The sequence below is a fragment of the Leptopilina heterotoma genome, unplaced genomic scaffold, assembly GCF_015476425.1.
Source record: "Leptopilina heterotoma isolate Lh14 unplaced genomic scaffold, ASM1547642v1 Lhet_18, whole genome shotgun sequence".
NCBI lineage: Eukaryota > Metazoa > Arthropoda > Insecta > Hymenoptera > Figitidae > Leptopilina > Leptopilina heterotoma.
Window position 1 is genome coordinate 2,427,031 of NW_025110896.1, and position 21,373 is coordinate 2,448,403.

The 21,373-nt window shown below is 24.1% G+C and overlaps 2 protein-coding genes across 4 annotated transcripts in view; one reads left to right on the forward strand and one right to left on the reverse strand.

Annotated features, from left to right (window-relative positions):
* The window catches only part of LOC122499922 (peroxisomal leader peptide-processing protease-like), a 106,529-nt gene that overhangs the window by 56,219 nt on the left and 28,937 nt on the right, over positions 1-21,373 (reverse strand). The gene's annotated exons all lie outside the window — the stretch shown is intronic.
* The window catches only part of LOC122499925 (ion transport peptide-like), a 59,271-nt gene that overhangs the window by 17,704 nt on the left and 20,194 nt on the right, over positions 1-21,373 (forward strand). The window contains exon 1 of one of the 2 annotated variants that reach the window (XM_043608517.1): positions 2,131-3,676. The exons of the other annotated variant lie outside the window; for it this stretch is intronic. The gene's annotated coding sequence lies outside the window, so the exon portion shown is untranslated. Of the gene's footprint in view, positions 1-2,130; positions 3,677-21,373 lie in introns of those variants that run through there. 2 annotated transcript variants of the gene reach the window in all.

Consider the following 21,373-nt stretch of genomic DNA (forward strand, 5'->3'; position numbering starts at 1 on the left):
TATTAAAATTCATGGAAAGAATAATTTAATTATTAAAAAATTTGTTATGATGATAAAATTCTTTATTCTCAAAGAAATTTTTAAAAAATTTATTAAAAATAATTGATTTAAAGAAGAATTTGAGTTAAAAATTCGAGAAAATAATAATTGAATAGTAATTGAAATGATGAAAATTATATTAAAGAAGTTACAGTAAAAATATTTTTATAAGATAAAACAATGATTTTATCACTTGGTCATCTTTAATTATTATAAAACGGAAAGAAATCGATCATTGTGAGTCGAAGACTTTATTCTTTATTTATTTCTTTATTTTCTTTCTTTATTCTCAAAGAAATTGTTCAAAAATTATTAAAAAATAATTTAATTAGAAATTTTGAAGAACTTAGATTATTGAAAAATTGTAATAATTCAAATTAATGGAATTATTCAAGAATTTTAGTTAAAAAACACTAAAAAAATTGAATTTGGGAAAGTTACAAATGAACCAGAAATTCAATTATTTTTATAAAAAATAAAATTCATCGCAGAATTTCTATTACTTTTAACACAATTTTAATCAAATTCCTCGAAAATGTAATAATTTTTTTAAATTTTATTAAAATTCATCGAAAAAATAATTCAATTATTGAAAAATTTCTTGATGATAAAATCCTTTATTCTCAAAGAAATTTTTCAAAAATTTATTACAAATAATAAATTGATTTAAAGAAGAATTCGAGTTAAAAATTCGAGAAAATAATAAATGAATTGAAAAGATGAATATTATTTTAAAAATGTTCTTTAATTATTTCTTTATTTTCTTTCTTCTTTCTTTATTCTTTATTCTCAAAGAAATTTTTCAAAAATTCTTAAAAATAATTGATTTAAAGAAGAATTTTAGTTAAAAATTCGCGAAAATAATTTTGAAGAAGTTACAGTAACAATATTTTTATAAGATAAAACAATGATTTTATCGCTCGGTCGTCTTTAATTATTAAAAAAACAGGAAGAAATCGATCATTCCGAGTCTTCGACTCCAAGTGATTGATTTCTTCCTGTTTTATAAAAATATATTTTTATAAGTTGTTGAATTTCAAAAAAGGTTTTAAATTCGAAATTAAAATTCGAAATTTTTGAAAATCTTAATTTCCTTTGGAAAAATAGTAATCATTAAATATTTATTTAAAAAGAAAGTTATTGATGTTTTAGAACAGTTTTACAATTAAAGAAATTCGTGTAAATAAATGTAATCGAACATTGTTTCGAGTATCTAATTATTTTTAGATTTCATTAACGAAAATCATTTTTAGAGTGAATCAGAATATTCTTCAAAGCTAGGGGAAAAGTCAAAATTTTATTCGGAAATTGGAAAAACAAATTAAAATTTTTTTGGCAACCCTGTAAAAACTATTCAAACTTATTGCCGAAAACTAGTAATTAAAAATCACCTCAAAAATACCAGACACTTTAGCTTTTACTTTCTAAACATCAAAAGTAAGAACTCCCATTAAATTCCTTTTCTTACACAAAAAAAAAATTATTTTCTCCAATAAAAATCCAAAATATATACCCAATTCTTTTTATCTTCAAGATTGAAAGTCACATTAGTTTTCTTTAAGAAAAAGAAATATCGTATAAATTTCTTATACTTGTTCTTCGAAAAAAACCTCCTTTATAGTCTCTCTCGTTTATTTTTTTTTTCATTATTTCTTTTTTTTTTTTGTTTTTTGCGGTTGCAACGGTGCGCCATTTCAAGATTTGACCCTCGATTTGTCAAGAGTATCTCCTCTATATTTGCGAGGGCTCTCGACCCGCTGCGGAATGTCACCATTACTTTGTCGGATTGTATGTACGCTCGTTAACAGCAGCACACAAGGAGATGATACCTCCACGAAGCAACAACTGATGAATCGAACTCTCGTAGTTTTATGAGAGTGTACTTCACGCATACGCAACATGCGGAGGGTCTTTTTTAACCGTGTTAAAGAGAGTGTCTATACCTGCACTCACAAATACATAATCAAGTCTGTCATCTCTCTCATTCTGGAAGAGTATGTGTTTTTGTGTGTATTTGTGTGTGTATATTTGTACATACGTCGAGGGAACCCTATGACAAAGCAGAGTTCGTTCCTTGTAAATATAGTGGTACTACGATTGCGTCTACTGTGGTCTGCAGCCTCATCCAGTAGTCTACTTGCGCGTTGCGAGCCGGTTTAACATCCAGGGCCCTTTACACATCAAGAGAATTTTTCTCTGTGTTTTTTCTCATCCGTTCCCTCTTTGATATTTTTTCCACCTTTTTCCACATATGTACCTTTTGCGGCATTTATTTCGTTTCCTTTTGCGTGTTTAGAGTGCGCGACTTGAGAGCAAGTTGGCACTCTTTAGAGTGCTCATCCGAATACTTGTAGTGTCACAGTATTTACTAACTAGTACTGTATACTATCAAGCTCCACATACTATCAAGTAGTACATACTATATAGTAGTAGCTGCTAAGTAGTGTCTACTTAGTAGTATCTACTAATATCTGCTACTATCTACTACCATCTACTATCATCTTCTACCATCTTGTACCATCTTGTACCATCTGCTACCATCTTCTACCATCTTCTAGCATCTTCTACCATCCACTACCATCTACTTCTAACAACAATCATCAAAATTCACTCCCTTCTCTAATACTTTTAATTTTTCCAACAATCTACTAGTTTCTTCCTCTAAAAACTGTCACCGAGTCCAAAAAAACTAACCACTTCAAACTATAACCCAAAACAAGAGGAAAAAAACCAACAATCATCCAACAAAAAAAGATTTCCAGCCAAAAAAAAAATTTCCCCACTTTTAGATTTTTCTAAATTGTGATTTGTGACACGAGCCCAGTGTGTGATTGTTTTATCGTTTTTTTATTTCTTCATCCAAGAGAGAAGGAGAGTCGGAAATAAAGCAGGCGTGAGAAAATTGACTCTCGGCGTACGCCGACTGGCACGGATACAGACATTAACCCATCAGCGCGTATAGTCCCCGATACGAAAGTTCTTTCGCACGGCCGTTCGTGCATGTGAACGGCAATATAGTATTATAAACTCGCCAACGAGAGAATTCTAATCCTTTTCAATTCAAGGACTTTGCGCCTTCAATTAACAATCAATTTATTTTTCCCTCTCGACAATAAACATTCATTTCTTCATTTCTTCTACATCTTCGTCCAAACTTCAAAAAAAAGCAGATTCAAAATAGAAAAAAAAAGTTAAAACAAAAAAAAAGAGGGACACGAGTTGCTATGAACGAATACAATTGATAAGCCTGGCCGGACGTCGGGGCGATGGAGCGCTACTATCGGCCGATTATGAAGTGCAGGCCCAAGTTCATGATTTGCTACGTGAGTTTCGAGAGTGAGAACGGTTGAACGGCTTTCGACTATATAGGAGTCGGGAAAAGTGAAAGAATTATAGTGTGTTTATATATATCTATGTGTGTTTGTGTGTGTATACTCTTAAGAGAAAACGTATCTCTTGTTTCTGTGTACAGATAAAAAAAAACACACACATACTACTATACCACGCACATATACTCCTTTACAATTGATATTTATCTTTTTCTCTCATTGAACATATTATTTCCTTTCCTCGTCTTTTTTGCACTCTCAACTCTTGATTCCCGCAGGACACCCACGCTTCGATCTTGAGTCACAAGGTGAGTCGTATACTGCACGCTTTTATATGAACCCGTTACGATAAATTTGTATGGGTCACCAGAGGTCCTCACCAAAGAACCTCGATACCACGATTTATTAAATTTCTCTATCTTATTTCCTTTTTTTTTTTCTTAAGGTACTCTTTATTTCGGACATTCGAAGAAAAAGTTTATTTAATTGTTTAATTTCAATTTAAAAATTTGTATATTTCTTCAAAATAAATCTGTTAATAAATTTCTTTTTTTTGTTTTTTATCGGAAAAGTTACTGGAATAATCCCACAGAGTATATTGGATTTTTACACAAATTGTAGTAAAAATTTTGTAGAAAATCTAGTTTTATCCACATATTAATAATAATTATTCTATCAGTATTAATAATAATTATTTTATTATTAATTAACAGGGCTCGAACCAGTGAAAGTACTATAAATTAAAATTTTTAAAACTATAAAACATGAAGATATCGATCGATTTCTTCATGTTTTATAATAATTAATGATGACTGAGTGATAAAATCACTTACAATTCAATTATTATTTACACGAATTTTTAACTAAAATTCTTCCTTAAATAGATAATTTTTAATAATAATTTTCAAAAAATCCATCCATCTCCACCCTTTGGTAAAAAATCTTAAATTATCAAAAAATCGAAAAAAAATTCAAAAAACCGAATTTCTTAAAATTCAACATTTTTTCTTCTCTTTTTTGGTATTTAGCTTTTTTATTTTTGGGCTTTTCAAAAACACTTTACTTATTTAATAGTCTTCACCCTTTGGTAAAAAATAAAAAATTATTAAAAATGATCAAAAATTCAAAAATCCGAATTCCTTAAAATTCAACATTTTTTCTTCTCTTTTATGGTATTTAGCTCCATTATTTTTGTGCTCTTTAAAAACACTTTACTTATTTAAACAGTGTGTCTAACAAGGATTAAAAAAATAATTCCCTGATTTTTTCCCTGACTTCTTCTAATTTCATTTCTGCTTTCTTGGGACAAAAATATGGTAACTGACTATAAATTAATATCTAATGATAAAAACAAACGATAATAAAAATCTTCTAAGTTTTGTTGGATTAAAGAAATTTTTTATTCACAAAAAATTTTAATTTTTGTATAAATTTTTAGAAATTTCACTGACTTTTAATGAAATTCTCTGACATTCCCAGACTTTTCCATGACTTTTCCCTGACTTCCCTAACTTCCCTGACCGTTAATAAATTTATAAATAACTGAATTCTTTTGACGAATTTTAATAAAATTTTTAAGAATTTTTTCAAGGAATTCGATTAAAGTTGTATTAAAAATAATTGAAATTCTGTAATGAGTTTTATTATTTATAAAAATAATTGAATTCCTGAAAAGAATTTTATTATTTACGAAAATAATTAAATCCCCGTAAAATTTTTATTATTTATAAAAATAATTGAATGGCTGCGAAGAAATTTATAAAAAAAAAAAATTGTAAATAATGAAATTCATCTGGAATTTTTATTATTTTTTGAAAATAATTAAAAGTTTGTGTAGAATTTTATTAAATTTTTTTTAAATAATTGAATTCTTTTGGAAAATGTTATTAGAATAGTACCTAGATATTGAAAATCATTGAATTGAGTAAGATTTTTGAAAATAATTGAATTTCGGAGAAAAATTTAATTATTTCTAAAGATAATTGAAAATTTAATGAGAATTTTTAAAAAAATTTAAACATAATTGAATTTCTGCGAAGAGTTTTATTACTTTTGAAAATAATTGAATTTCTGCAATCATTTATTATTTCTCTAAAATTATCCAAATTATATCGTACAATTTACGAACTTTTTATTCTTTTTGAATCAAATTACGGACAAAAAATTTTACTTATAAAATTTGTTGTTATTATAAGTTGCTATAATTTTAAAATTTGTTGTTATTCTAGTTGGGGATTTTTTTCCTATTTCCTAATGAAATCCAAATTTGTGACGCGATCTGAAGAAATGGCCCTTAGAAGCAAATCACTTTAAGGTTATGTTATCGTTACGTTTTTCTAGTTTGAAAGTTTTTTTTACTTATTGCAAATTAAAATCAGTGTTTATTAATTATTTTAGTTGTAATGAATACTTAAACATTAATAATTTATGTTGCCAGTTGATCCTTTTTTTGTATTTTTATTTCAAAAATTGCAAACATAACCTATAATTTTTTGCTTCAAAGGTAAAAAAATAATCGAGTGCCTGCATTTTTTGCGAAATGTATATTTGAAAGTAATTAACAAATATACATAACACAAGGACTAAATACAATCGCGGACGCACATTTATCGCGAGGTTAGGTCGTTGAATGTAACGATAGGGTTAGATACCTCTGTGAGAACGCTTCTCGCGATTCATTTTGCAACCATGTGATCGCTTTATTTACAATGCACACTCTACTGCCTTTTCAATTAAACATACAACTAAAAATTTCGCCAATGTAGTGAAATTTTTTAACTGTTCCAGTTAATTTTTTTTCCGTCAGTATAATAAAAAAGCCCTTTAATAAAAAAAAAAAGCCCTTTTATTATTTAGACCAATTTTTATTAACTTTTTTTTATCGACAATAATAAAGTATAATAATAATTTAATCTTTTAAACACATATGATCGGAGTGGAAAAAGTGATTCCTAACTGAATAAGAAGAATCATAGTTGAAAACTAATTGCGACAGATGCAGATCATAAGAGGAAATAATAAATTAAAGCAAGTTGGTAATAAAAAATTCTCAACAATGCCAAAATGAGAGTTGAATCACACACACACACACACACATCACCGCAGATCCTATGTACAATAAATATTTCAAATCGAGCAAAGGAAAATTTTTAAACGACAAAAAAACTTTAAATCAAGTGTTCGATTATTCTGATCATACGTATAAGTTTATATATGTATACAGTATATGTATATAAAAGGATCAATCACCCGCACGAAGGACAAATCTCTTCTCCCTTTAGCCTTGTGCTCAGAATAAGTACTTGGCTTCGTATAACCAAAGAGACCACTCACGACGCTATATACCTTATATCCATTGCTATGGCTCTTCCTTATTGCAGCAGTTACAGACATCTTTGTACATAACTTGCTAGCGATTTTTATCTCTCTGGTCGCACCCGTAAGCGTAACTCAGTATGTCCTCGATCTTGGCTCTCTCTCTCACTCTCTTTCCATTTTTCCCCATATATACCGTCGAGAAATTATAATTATATTCCAAACAGGAACGGTTTCGAAAAATTAACATTGCAATTAATTATTTTTTAACTTTCTTCATACAAATTCCTTTTTTCCAAAGAAACAGAAACATACGCAGATAATGCTTTATACCATACCGATAATACTAATGGCAATAACTATTATTAAGAATAATATAAATAATTAATAATAACATATTATACAGGGTTGCCACAAATACTTAATTTTATTTTTCCCTGACTATTCTCTGATTTTCAAAAAAAAATTTTCACTGTTTCACTGACCCTAAAGAATATTCTGATTCACTCTAAAAAATAAAAATTATTAGATACTCAAAAAAATGTTCTATTAATTATTTACATTTATTTACATTTTAAAAAATAAAAATTAAAAAAAAAACTAAAGAATAAAAATTATTAGATACTTAAAAAAATGTTCTATTATTTATTTACATTTATTTACAAATTTCTTAAATTGGAAAATTATTCGAAAACATCAATTACTTCTTTTTTAAATAAATATTTAATCATTATTATTTTTCTGTAGGAATTAAAATTCTTCAAAACATTTAAATTTAAACCTTTTTGAAATTCAACAACTTATAAGAATATTATTACAAAACATGAAGATGACGGTCACTCCGAGTCTTCGACTCGGAGTGATCGCCTTCTTCATGTTTTGTAATAATTTAAATTACCATAAAATTTTTCAAAAAAAAGTTAATTAATTACAAAAATCCTAATAAAATTCTTCGCAAGAATTCAATTATTTTTACAAGTAATAAAATTTTACACATGAATTCAATTATTTGAAAAATGTAATCAAATTTGTTGTAAGAATTCAATTATTTTCATAAATAATAAATCGATTATTTGGTAATTCATTTTTAAATCAATTTTTAATAGAAAATTCACTGAGTATTCAATTATTTATAATTAAATTATTTCTAAAATAATTGAATTTCTAAAAAGAATTTTATTATTTATAAAGATACTTGAAATTTTGACAAAAAATTTTTTTTTTTCATTTTTGAACATAATTGCATTTCTGCGAAGAATTTTATTACTTTTGAAAATAATTGAATTCTTCCAACGAATTATATTCAAGTTTATAAAAATAACTGAATTGTTGTGAAGAATTTTATTATTTGTAAAAATTATTTAATTCTTGAGGAGAATTATATTAAAATTTTTGAAAATAATTGAAATCCTGAGAAGAGTTTTATTATTTTTGAAAATAATTGAATTCTTGTAACGCATTTTATTAAATTTTATTTTAAATAGTTGAATTTCTCTGAAAATTTATTGTTGTGTTATTTGTAAAAATTATTTAATTCTTGAGAAGAATTTTGTTATTTATATAAATAATTGAATTCTTGCGACGAACTTTTAATTAAGTTTATAAAAATAATTGAATTCTTGAAAAGAACTTTGTTACATTTTTTTTTAAATAATTGAATTCTTGCGTCGATTTTTATAAAAATCTTTTTAAATAATTGATATTTTTCAACAAATTTTATCAAATTTAGTATTTAAAATAATTGAATTCCTGTGAAAATTTTATTACTTATGAAAATAATTAAATTATTTCGAAAAAATGTATTAAAAATTTTGTAAATAATTGAATTCCTGTGAAATTATGCCAAGAATTCTATTAAAAGTATTATATACTAATAATAAAAATAATAATAATAATAATAATAATAAAATTAATAAAAATAATAATATAATAAATAATAATAAAATACGCAGAGGAAAATTTTATTTAAATCAAATATAATTTATTTGAGTCAATTAAAAGTTTATTTGTCTCTCAGGCGCCAACTAGATTATTTATTTGTTTTAAATAAAAATGTTATTCAACATTTAAAAGATTTGATTCAAATTTCTATTTGAAACAAATAAAGAGTCTAGTTGGCTCTGAATCAAATACATCATTTTTCTGGGTGAATAATTTATACAATATATAAAAAAAATATACAATAAAAAAAATTTGACGATTCAGTTAAAAAGGGCCGAAAACTTGTATATATTTTTATGTAAATTACCGATGAAAATATTGAAAAATAGTTTTCAATAAATTGCGGATTTAAAATCAAGAAAATATGCAATAAAGATTCTTTCAAATGTTCGAACATAATTCATGAGGCATTGAATTCAACGTTCGTTGCATTGACAGGAAGTCAATAAAATGTTTTTAACGAGATCTCAATTAACTAAACCATAAAATTACAAAAGACGTCGTTTTCCATATGACGTCCGTTTCTACTGAAATTGCAATTTTCCTTTTCATCTAAGGCTTTTTCATGACGCAAAAATTTTTTTCTTTCATTTTTTCAATATAAAATGAAATATTCAATATAAATACTTAAAAAAAAATGATGTCGTATACAGAAATATGAACGGATTTAATATTCTCTTTACTATAATTATTTTCAACTCATAAGGACGATAGAAAAAAAATTTGTAAAAGTAGATAAATTATTCGAATTAGATCAAAAGAATTAAAGTACAATTAAGCTAAATAAATCCAAGTAAATAAATAAAATATTTTTATTTATTTATTTAGAAATTAATTTAAATAAGTATATTAAATTAAAATTAGGAATGAAATAAAAAAAAAGCTTTTCTCAAATGTGGAAAAAGTGCTACTTTCGGATCAAGAAACAAATTTGCATTCGAAACCTTGGAAAATATGTCTTGATGTAATTTATGTGATCAAGTTTAATTCAGTAGAATTTATTACATCATATGGAAGTTGAACGACGTGAATGGAACGCGCGGTTATCTGACGATAAACAAATCACAACTAGTAATATCTTATCCTTATATATGCTAATCTACAAGTCACGTAATGAATCGACCGGAACTATATTCTTCACATCAAGTATAGCGAGAGACAATCATCTTTGTCGATGATGATGATGACATAATTCTCCATAATCTCTATTAGCAAATTGGAATATTTTTGAAGAAACTTAATCATCAGCAGTGTCTAAAACTTCACTCTCTCTCATCTATTTCCTTTACATTATTCTCTGACAAAAATATCTTAAATTCAAATTCAGAAAATTAAAGTACTTTACAATTTCTGAAATATGTTTTCCGTAAACATAATTCTATAAATATTAAATCAATTTCCATACTTTTTATTAGAAGAAATTAATGTTTAAAACAGGAAAAAGAATTCTGAACGTTTAAATGAAATTTATTATTATTTATTCGATTTTGTATTAATTATTTAAAAAATTATAATTATAATTTTATTATTTTACTGATATTCATTTTGTTGAATTTAATTTAATTTAATTAATTAAATTTATATTAATTATCTGAGTATTTACAGACTTAGGACTGAAATAAGTTTCTGAGGAAAAAATGGTTTAATATTTTTCCACCTGAGAACGCAAAGGTCGCCACCAGGTGGCGAGGAATTTGATTTTATCAACTGAACTGCCATCTAGCGGTGACCTTGGCGTTCGCAGGTGGAGACTAGCATTTACTTTCCTTTTTGATATTTTTATCCTCTTCAATTAATCAAATTAATTTGAAATTGTTCGTCTATAAAAAAGTAAGAAAGTAAATAAAACAGTTTGGAAATTTATAATTTATTCTATGATTTTTTGATAATAAATGCAATAACTAAAAAAAATCAAAATTAAAACAGAAAAAAAACTGTTCATTTAAACGTTCAAAAACTTTGTAGTCGTAACTCATTTGTAAACGGAAGTAAATTACGGAAATCGTGTCAAAAATATATAAAGATATATAATATTTGACATTTGTGTTGTGTAACACATTTGTGACTATATTAATTTTCCTCGGATCATAAATTATCAATTGCCCTTTGGAAAAACTTAAAAATACGATCTCTTGTGTGAAGCAGGTAAATTTATATAAAACAAGATTCTGACAAGCATTATAACTATCGACTTAAAGAAAAAAAAAAGAGTTGAAAAAAAAACTTACAAGAACATAACGATTTTAGTACATACACACACAAACATTAAATTTCAAAATATTCTCAGAGCGCAATGACGTAAAATCTCGTTGATATCTTTATGATAATATTAAATGCAACCTTCTATTTCATTCTAATTTCTCTTCACTTGTGTAACAAACTTAGCATTTCGAATGAGGGAGAGAAAAAAAAGTGCAGGAAAAATGTATCAATAATTAGCATTCAATCATAATAAATCAAGCAATATTTTGTTTTCTATCACACACAACAAACAGTGATTAATAAACTCCCCGGAAAATATGTCTGAATTAATGAGCATACAGATTAATTGTGCAAAAAGAAAAAACACTTTTGCCATTGGCATTCGAATAATTATTCTGATAAGAGAATTTTCAATATATGTAAATAGTATTCGAATATTATGTAAAGAAAAAGAGAAAAAAAATTTCCTCCTTTACATAAAAGTTGATGATGTACATACATAAATTTTCTCTCAAATTAATAAATACTTAAGAGTAAAGAAATACTTGTTTGAAAAGAAATATTTTTATCTCAATTAGAAAAAAAATTTATTGAGCATAAATTTTTATATTTCTTTTGTCATGCCACTAAAGTATATAAAGATATACAAAGAAAAATCAACTGCATTCTACTTTATCAATTTTTTTTCCAATACAATTAAAAGAATCAGGTATTATGTCATAAAAACTGGTATTCTCAAAAAAAATCTACAAAAAGATCATTTAACAAAATCAAACAAACTAATTTTTAACAATTGTTTCTTGTACTCAATTTTATTATCATAAAATTAAAAATTTAAATTCCAAGCAATTAAATTTTTAAATTTAAAGAAATTAAACTTAAATTAAATAATTAAATTTTTTAATTCGCAGAAAGTTTTTTTAAATTTAATTTTATTAGTATTAATTTAAAATTTGTTCATCAAAGAAATTAATTTTTAAAACTCAAAGAAATTAAATTTTTTAAATTAAAGAAACTACATTTTTAAATTAAAAGAAATTAAATTTTCAAATTCAAAAAAATTTTTTTTAAATGTAATTTAATTTTAATTAATTTAAAATTTGTAATTCAAAGAAATTAAGTTTTTTATATTTAAAGAAATAAATTTTTAAAATACAAAGAAATTAAATTTTCAAATTCGAAGAAACTAAATTTTAAAATTCAAAGAAATTAATTTTTCAAATTCAACGAAACTAAGTTTTTAAATTCGCCAAAATAAAATTTTCAACTTGAAAGAAATAAAATTTTCAAATTCAAAGAAATTGAAGATACAATTTTTCTTGCAATCCATATACTTTGTTCAGTTGAGCGAGAAAAAAGAATCACAACCAAACACAAATATTAATAAAAGTTTAATATAACAAAATCTTCTTTTATTAAATGCAGTATTTTTTCCACTACTAAATATATATTTATACATATCAGAAACTATAATAGAATACGTATATATCTATATTCTTTAAAGCAGCGTGAAAAAATAAGGTTTCGCGCGCATAATTTTCCGCACACAAACAAATATTATATTCTTAAAGAACGGACTCTAAATCGGTAACTCACTTGAAATTGTTTCTTTCCGCGACCCTTCCGCGTGCAGATGGAAAATATTATATATTTCAGTATTTTACTCATTGCACGCACGATATATCTCGTGCTATGCATAAATGTAACCAAACAATTTTCAAAGTTTTCTCATAATGCACATTCACACACAAATACAACAAAAAAAAAGATTGACTGTATAGCCATGCAAGTGAATCATAATTTTCGTGTAAATAAATTGAGCAATAAATTAATTATTTTCATTGTTAAAATAAAAATTAAATTTCAATTCTCTTTTTTGCTTTTTATCTATTCAAAGTTCTATTCTATTTTTTTTTTTTGACAATATTAATATATGCAAATTTAATTAATATTAACTACCTATTATTAATAAATAAAATATTAATATGTTACACTCTTCGAAGAAAGGTTCCTAAAACGCAAAAGAATTTTAGGTTTTTAATTTCCTAAAATCCAAAATTAATTTGATTGTATATTTTTACGGATTTTCATTTACGATAATTTTGTAATTATTATACAAATAATTTTAATTTACAATTAGAACATTTTTAGCAGTAAAATGTATAATTTTATTAATAATAAACAAAAATAGTAAATTGAAAAAATAATTAAAAAGGAATCTTATTAAATAAAGGTAAAACCTGGGTAAAACTATGATAAACATAAGTTATAATTTTTTTGAGTCAATGTCTCTTTCTTTAGAGAGAGTCACATTTATAATATCTTCCTATTTTAAAAGTAGAGTTTACTTAATTTTAGAATAATTTGCTCGGAAAAAATATTCTAAAATAGATGCCAAGTTCAGTGACTTTTTGCCTTTAGCATGGAAAAAATTAAACATTTCCTATATTTTTAAAGTAAAATCTAAAATGTTTGCTCTCTAAATCAGAATTAGATAGAAATAATAAATTATTAGTCACTATTAACTATTTAATTAGTAGAAATATAACAAATTGAATCAATGACTAAATTTTTACTATCATTATTTTTAATTAATTCAAATTCAGAAACTGAAATTCCCGCGTATTTGATTTATCTGTTATCAACAAATATTATTGTCTACATTAAAAGAATTAATTCTTCTAACTAAATCCTTAATTTACATTATTTTACCTTTCAGTACAGTAATTTTTGAAAATATTTCAATTTTTTCTTCATTCGAAAGTTCAAAACTTAAAACAATGGAAATAGTCCAAAACTTATTGATGATCCACTAAATTCTCAATTTTCAAACAAATGAAACATTTTGAAAATATAATTTTCAAAAATTACTGATCGTAAGAAGCAAAAACAAAATTAAAAGAATCTCTAAAATTTATTTTTTAAATAAGTGACGCAATAAAATTTTAATTCAAAGAAGAAATAACAGGGTTGCCACAAATATTTAATTTTGTTTTTCTTTGACTTTTCCCCTGATCGATTTGATCGATTTTTTCATGTTTTATAATAATTTAGATTATCATAAAACTTTTCGAAAAAAATGTAATTATTTTTAAAAATCCTAATAAAATCCTTTGAAAGAATTCAATTATTTTTACAAGTAGTAGAATTTCTCAAAAGAATTCAATTATTTAAAAAAAAAATTAAATAAAATTCGTTGCAAGTATTCAATTATTTTATTAAATAATAAATCGATTATTCAGTAATTCATTTTTAAATAAATTTTTATTAGAAAATTCTACGAAAATTCTATTATTTAAATTCAAAAATAAATAATTTATTAAATAATTAAATTTTTGTTAAAATTGAATTCTCATAAAGAATTTTATTAACAAATTTTTAAATAATTGAATTCTTTTGCCGAATTTCAATAAAATTTTTTAGAATAATCCCATTTTTCAAGGAATTCGATTAAAATTGTATCAAAAATAATTAAATTCCTGCAATAAGTTTTATTATTTATGAAAATAATTAAATTACTGAGAATAGTTTTCTTATTTATAAAAATAATTGAATTATTGCGAAAAAATTTATAAAAAATTTGTAAATAATTGAAATCTTGGAAAATTTTTATTATTTATAAAAAGAAATTTGTTTGCGTACAATTTTATTAAAATTTTTTTAAAATAATTAAATTTCAGCGAAGATTTTTGCTATTTATAAAGACAATTGAAATCATGACGAGAATTTTTTTTAATTTTTGAAAATAATCGAATTTCTGAAAAAAATTTTCTAATTCTTGAAACTAATTTTATTCTCGTGATTAATATTGTTATTTATAAAAATAATTGAATTTTGCAAAGAATTTTATTAAAGTTCTTGAAGACAATTGAATTTCTGGGAAGAATTCTTTTGGAAAATTTTATTGAAATAGTAGGATATTTAAAATCATGGAATTGAGAAAAATTTTTGAAAATAATTGAATTTCTGAGAAGAATTTTTTTATTCATAAATATAATTTAAATTTTGACGAGAATTTTTTAAAAACTTTTGAACATAATTGAATTTTTGCCAAGAGATTTTATAACTTTTGAAAATAATTGAATTTCTGCAATTATATTTGTAACTTCTTCAAAATTCAATTTTTTTAAGTGTTTTTAACTAAAATTCTTCTATAAATCCATCATTTTTAATAATTAAATAAATATGTATTAAAAATTGAGTTTTCTTATGAATTTTAAAAATTCAATTTTTTCCAGTACTTTTACTAAAAGTCCCTGACTTTTCCCTGATTTCCCTGACCAATTCTACTTTCCCTGACTTTTCCCTGAATTCCCTGATCTGTGGTAACCCTGAATAAATAAAAATCGTTCAGAACTTTTGCGACATAAAAATTGTCACTAATTCCAGTTACATTAGAATTTACTATAAAAGTACTTAATATTTTTTCGACTTTACTATATTTTACTGTACTTTACATTATATTTTTCCGTAAATAAATTATTTCTACTGCATAGAAATAACCGACCACATTAAAAATTTGTTCATTCATTAAAATATTTAAATTATCTCCAATAATTTAAAAACCAAAAATGATGGAAATAATTCTAAAAATATTCTATTTTTATTGTTTGTGTATCGAATCTGAATTGTTTGAGTTGAAAAACCTTTGTCATATGAATATATATATATATATGCACACAAATAGTATAATATAGTTGAATAGTGACACGTGAGTTGACGCACGAGTTTCCGGCCGTATATCTGCTTCTCTCACGCGTAAGTACTTGTTGTAAGAAGATGAAATAGGTCAGTTTTTACATTACGATAGCATTTTCTTGCGTTATGCCATGGCTATTAAAACCATACATAATTCATGTCAACACACCCTTATAAATACGCCTTCATCTCAAATTCTCAATAATAAAAATCACATCTGTTTCTCTCTCTCTCATTTTTTTCCATAATATTCTCTCTCCTCATTCCTTGTAATTGTATAAGTGTAATGCAAATCTTATTATAATGACGATTTATCTATATCAGTTTGAAAATGACATGACATCGCTTTTCTTGCTTTTTAACCTTATATATTCATATTATTATATATGTTGACGCAATCATCGTCTGCGTACATATATATATCGCGAGTGTTTTGACACGAGAACACTCTTGATTAATTATGCAATAAAAATAGTTACAAAGATGAAACAAAATTTAATGTTTTCATTTTTGTTTCGTATTTTCCTTCTTAGTGCTCTTTAAATATATATTTTTACCCTTTTTCCTCTTTTCTCCTTTTTTACCCTTATTTCCTTTTTTTTCCTTTTTTCCTTTTAACTAATGCAGTACATATCGAAGAAAGTAATTTTACATTGAGAGTAAAATTTCTCCCCGTTGTCAGTTTATTCCGAAGTAATCCTCTTTAGATTTAAAGTACAACAGAAAAGAAAATTTTCCCTCAAATACAAAATTATTTCTTACAAGATAAATTTTTCAGATGCTCTCAATTTTTTTTTTGAAAAAAGCAGTGTAGTTATAAAAAGTACACTGCAAAAAGAAGTATCTTATTTAAGATGTTTTGGTAGTCATTTCTAAGATGTTATTGTAGTCACTTTTTAGTAATTTAAAATATCTTAATTTAAGATACTAAAAGCATCTTCGTACATATTTTCAGCATATTTTTCGGTTAAAAAGTTTTGAGGTTAACTATGGGCTTATATGTAAGACATTTTATGTATCTTAGTTTTTAGTAACTTAAATTTTTTTCGCATCTTACAATTCACAAGTATCTTATCGCTAAACATCTTATTGAGACAGAAACATCTTAATTTAAGATACTTTAAAAAACTTACAGAAGTATCTTACTTTTTTAAGATAGAAAAAATATCTAAGACGTATAAAACATCTTAAAAATCAGTAAGATACTTTAGAAAACATCTTATTTTAAGATGTAAGATACCATTTTTCCATCTTACATCTTATTTTAAGATATCAAATAAGACACTTATTTTTGCAGTGTAAAAACATGAAAATATTGCTACATTTTTTCCCTGATTTCTAGACAAAATTTTAACTTTTTCCCTGACCCGAAAAGAATATTCAGATTCACATTATTATTTTTCCATAGGAGTTAAGATTTTCAAAAAATTGAAATTTTTTGAAATTCAATAACTTAGAAGAATATTATTATAAAACATGAAGAAGTCTATCACTCCAAGTCTTCGACTCGGAGTAATCGATTTCTTCATGTTTTTATAATAATAATTAAAAATAACCCAGTAAATTAATAATAGAATAAAATTAATTCTACGCAGAATTTTTAGCTAAAAGTACAAAAAATGTTGATTTTCAAAGATTTGAATTCGAAATTTTTTCAAAATTCAATTATTTCTAAATATTTCCCCCTAATGATTTTAATATTCAATTATTATCTAAAATTTTAACTGGAATTCACTTTTAAATTAATTTTTATTAGAAAATTGTACGAGAATTCAATTTTTTAAATACAAAAATAAATCATTTATTCAATAATTGAATGTTTCTTAGAATTTAATTTTTACAAAGAATTTTATAAACAACTTTTGAAAATAATTAATTTCTTTTAACGAATTTAATTAAAATTGTACTAAAATTTATTATATTAAAGAAAATTTTATAACAATTTTTGAAAATAATTGAAATCTTTTTGAAGAATTCTATTAAAATTTTTTTAAATAATTCAATTCCTGAGAAGAATTTAAATAATAATTAATGAAAATAATTGAATTCATGCGAAGAATTTTGATTAAATTTCGTTTAAATAATTGAAATTTTGAAAATAATTTAATTTCCGGAAAGTATTTTATTAGTTTTCAAAAGAATTGAATTCCAATGCTGAATTTTAATATTTATCAAAATAATTTAATTTTGGAACAAAGAATTTTATTAAAATTCCTTAAAATAATTGATTTTATGGGGAAAACTTTGTTGTTTATCAAGTTTAAATAAAATTTTTAAGAATAATTTCATTTTTTGAGGAATTTATTTAAAATTTTATTAATAATATTCGAAATTCTGCGATGAAAATAATTGAATTCCTAAATAAATTTTTATCATTTATGAAAATAATTAAATGTTTTTGTAGAATTGTATCCAAATTTTTTTCAATAATTAAATTATTTGATAAATTTTATGAAAATAGTAAATATTGAAAATCATTGAATTGCGAAAAACTTTTGAAAATAATTGAAATTTTGCAAAGAATTTTAATTAAATTTTTTTTAAAATAATTGAATTTTTGGCGAAAACTTTTACTATTTATAAAGATAATTAAATTCTTGACGACATATTCGTTTAAATTTTTAAAAATAATTGAATTTCTTTGAATAATTGAATTTTCGTTATTACTTTTTAAAATAATTGAATTTTTGGCGAAAACTTTTACTATTTATAAAGATAATTAAATTCTTGACGACATATTCGTTTAAATTTTTAAAAATAATTGAATTTCTTTGAATAATTGAATTTTCGTTATTACTTTTGAAAATAATTGAATTCTTGTGGTGAACATTGTTAATTATAAAAATAATTAAATTTTGCAAAGAATTTTTTTTGTAATTCCTAAAAATAATTTAATTTTTGTAAAAAATGTTTATTATTTATCAAGATAATTGCGTTGAAACTTTTGAAATAATTAAATAATATATTAAAAAATACATTCTGGTTAAAATTAGAAAAAAATTTTGAAGATTTTGTATTAGAATTTGTGGTACTTTCATAGTATATGAGGCAAACGAAAAAGACACAAAAAAATTCAGAGTTTTCTTATGAATTCTAAAAATTTAATTTTTTCCAGTAATTTTAATAAAAATCCCTGAGTTTTCCCTGATTTTTCTGACCTGTGGCAACCCTGGCTTAGCTTCAAAAACTTCAAAGTCCCTTTTTTTGGAACCAGTAGTGTTATCAATTAGTTTCATAATTTATTACGGAACCAATTGATAGTACTGGTCCCAAAAAGTGACTAATACACACCAAACAAAATACTCTGAAGTAATCATGAGCTCATAGTTTTAAATTGAAAATATTGATAAAGACCTATTATTATTATTGTCCATCCGCATTCACAAACAATTAAGAAATACTACTTTTCTTAAAATAAGAAATACCGAGAAGTATTTTGATAATATATACGTATGAGTCAAATAATAAAATTATGATGATGTCAAAAAAGGGAAAACAATTTTTTTTTTCAATTTGTTGTTTTAGCAATTTCTCTGTTTACACATAAAACATATTGGAAATAAACTTCCGTTATATAAAGATCGCTCATCCCTGAATTGCAAAAGTGTTTTAACTCGCTCAAAGTACTTGATATGTACTTGGGATTTCTAGAAGCTTCTTCTACGAATTGAAAAGTGTTCCTAGCACGAAACTTTATGTATATACACAAGAGAGGGGGTTGTCTAATAAAATTGAAAATAACATGCAGAAAAATATTAATATCGCCGGTTAAATTTTCTACTCGTTATAAAGCACAATTTCACGAGAGATGATATAAAGGATTTTATTTCTTTTTTTTTAGGGAGCAGGTGTAAAATGATAGACGTCAGGGAAACACGTGAATTCCATTTTTATAATATATCCCAACTCTCATTTCTCGGTAAATAAAAGAAAAAGCAAAAACTTATTTATTCACCTGCAGAATTATTATATTCTTCACTTTTCTTTTTCCTTAAATCGAGGTACTAATTTTTTTTTCTAATTGAAATACAAATTATAAAAACTCGTAAAATCAGAACCTAAATGCTAATATTTCTGTTTATTATTTCATTTTTATTTAAAAAATTATTATTCCTATTCACTGTTAACTTAAGAGTATCAAATTTAACTTTAAAATTTAATTTCCAATGTTAAATGCAAGTGCCATCAGTTAACTATATTATGGGACAAAAAATTTATAATTCCAAAAAGATGTACGTAGAGATAAATCTAAATGTAAATCTATTAAAATATTAACTTAATTAATAATAAATTGAAAAATATCAAAATTCATTTAAAAAATGACTCAACACGTTGAAGCAAGAACAACCATTCATAAAATACAAAAATTCAATTACCTATGACTGCTTATCTTATGAACCAAGGTGTTCAATTAACAATTAGTCAATAAATTAACAACCCAACTGTCATTTCTTCAACATTCTAATATAAAAAATAATTTTTGAATTACGTGTCCCATTACAAAGCGAAATAATCATCCAACACACTTATATACCTTATTGTTTCTCAATTAATTATCTTAAATGTTTACTCATATCCATATTGTGTAATTTTCCGAAAATAATTTCCTATTATCCGAGATTTTTTCTTAAAAATTCGTTTACAGCATTTTGCCAAAGAATTTTATTTTTTATTTTCCTCCTTTTTTTTTTATTGGATGAGAAGACACGCGAGATCTCGAACTAAAAGGAGAGTCTGTAAATCGGTAGGTTGGTACATTGGAAGGTAGAGATAGTTAATCGTTCCGCAAGTTAAACAGGTACTCTTTATTGTTCGGATTTTGCCGCACGTCGGTATTACGTTGCACTTTTAATTCTAAAATCGTAACTCCTCTATAATTATGGCCAACTCGCTAAACTCTCTCGCTCCTTTAAATCTTTTGTTTGGACAGGCAAAGGATCGTTGTGAAACAAACTTAGAATGGAATTTCTAAAAATAAACGCATGCGAACAAATATATATATATATATATATATATATATATATATATATATATATATATATAAGCGGCGCATTTTTCACATAAATAAATATAAAGAATTCATTCTCTATAACCACAAAAGGAGACAAACTGTCCGTAATAAATTTTTATGGAAATAAAAGGAAAACCTTTAAAGTCTATTTCAATTAAAATATTTTTTATATTCTCATCATGTCATTTTTAATTTATTTTTACTTGAGTAAATAGAGTACGGATGAATTACATCGATAAATATATCGAATAAATAATAATATATGTAATAAATATAATGTGAAGAAAAAGGAATTCTAATAATTGAAGAAATTTATCACAAGATACTTTTGTAAAAAACTTTTTGGGAAAATCCCTATAAAAAAAATGTGTTTTAAGTTGAAAATAAATAATTATTGATTGCAATTTAATTCAAGGTAATTAAAAAAATATATATGTTTGAGTGTATGCATGTGTCTAATAATGAGGCTCATTACTTAATTGTTGCAGAATTGTCTGGTTATTTTCTAAATAATTAGTCGAAAATGATTATAGTCATTTGCTAATTATGCAGAAGACAACATTCTAAATAATAGAAAATAATATCTATATATAAACAGAAAGGCAAAAGAGCCATCATTATTGGCAAATTATTAATTAAAAAAAAAACAAAAATAAATAATCAATTATCGAAAAAAAATATAGCAGAATTTGACCCAGACTTTAACTCAATAATCACAAAGTAATTAATGAAATGTTGAAATAAAAAAATGTTTACATTCTATTTATCGTTTTTGTATAAATAAATTTATTTACTACATTTATAAACTAATGTCTATTTATACCAACAAAGCTAGGTA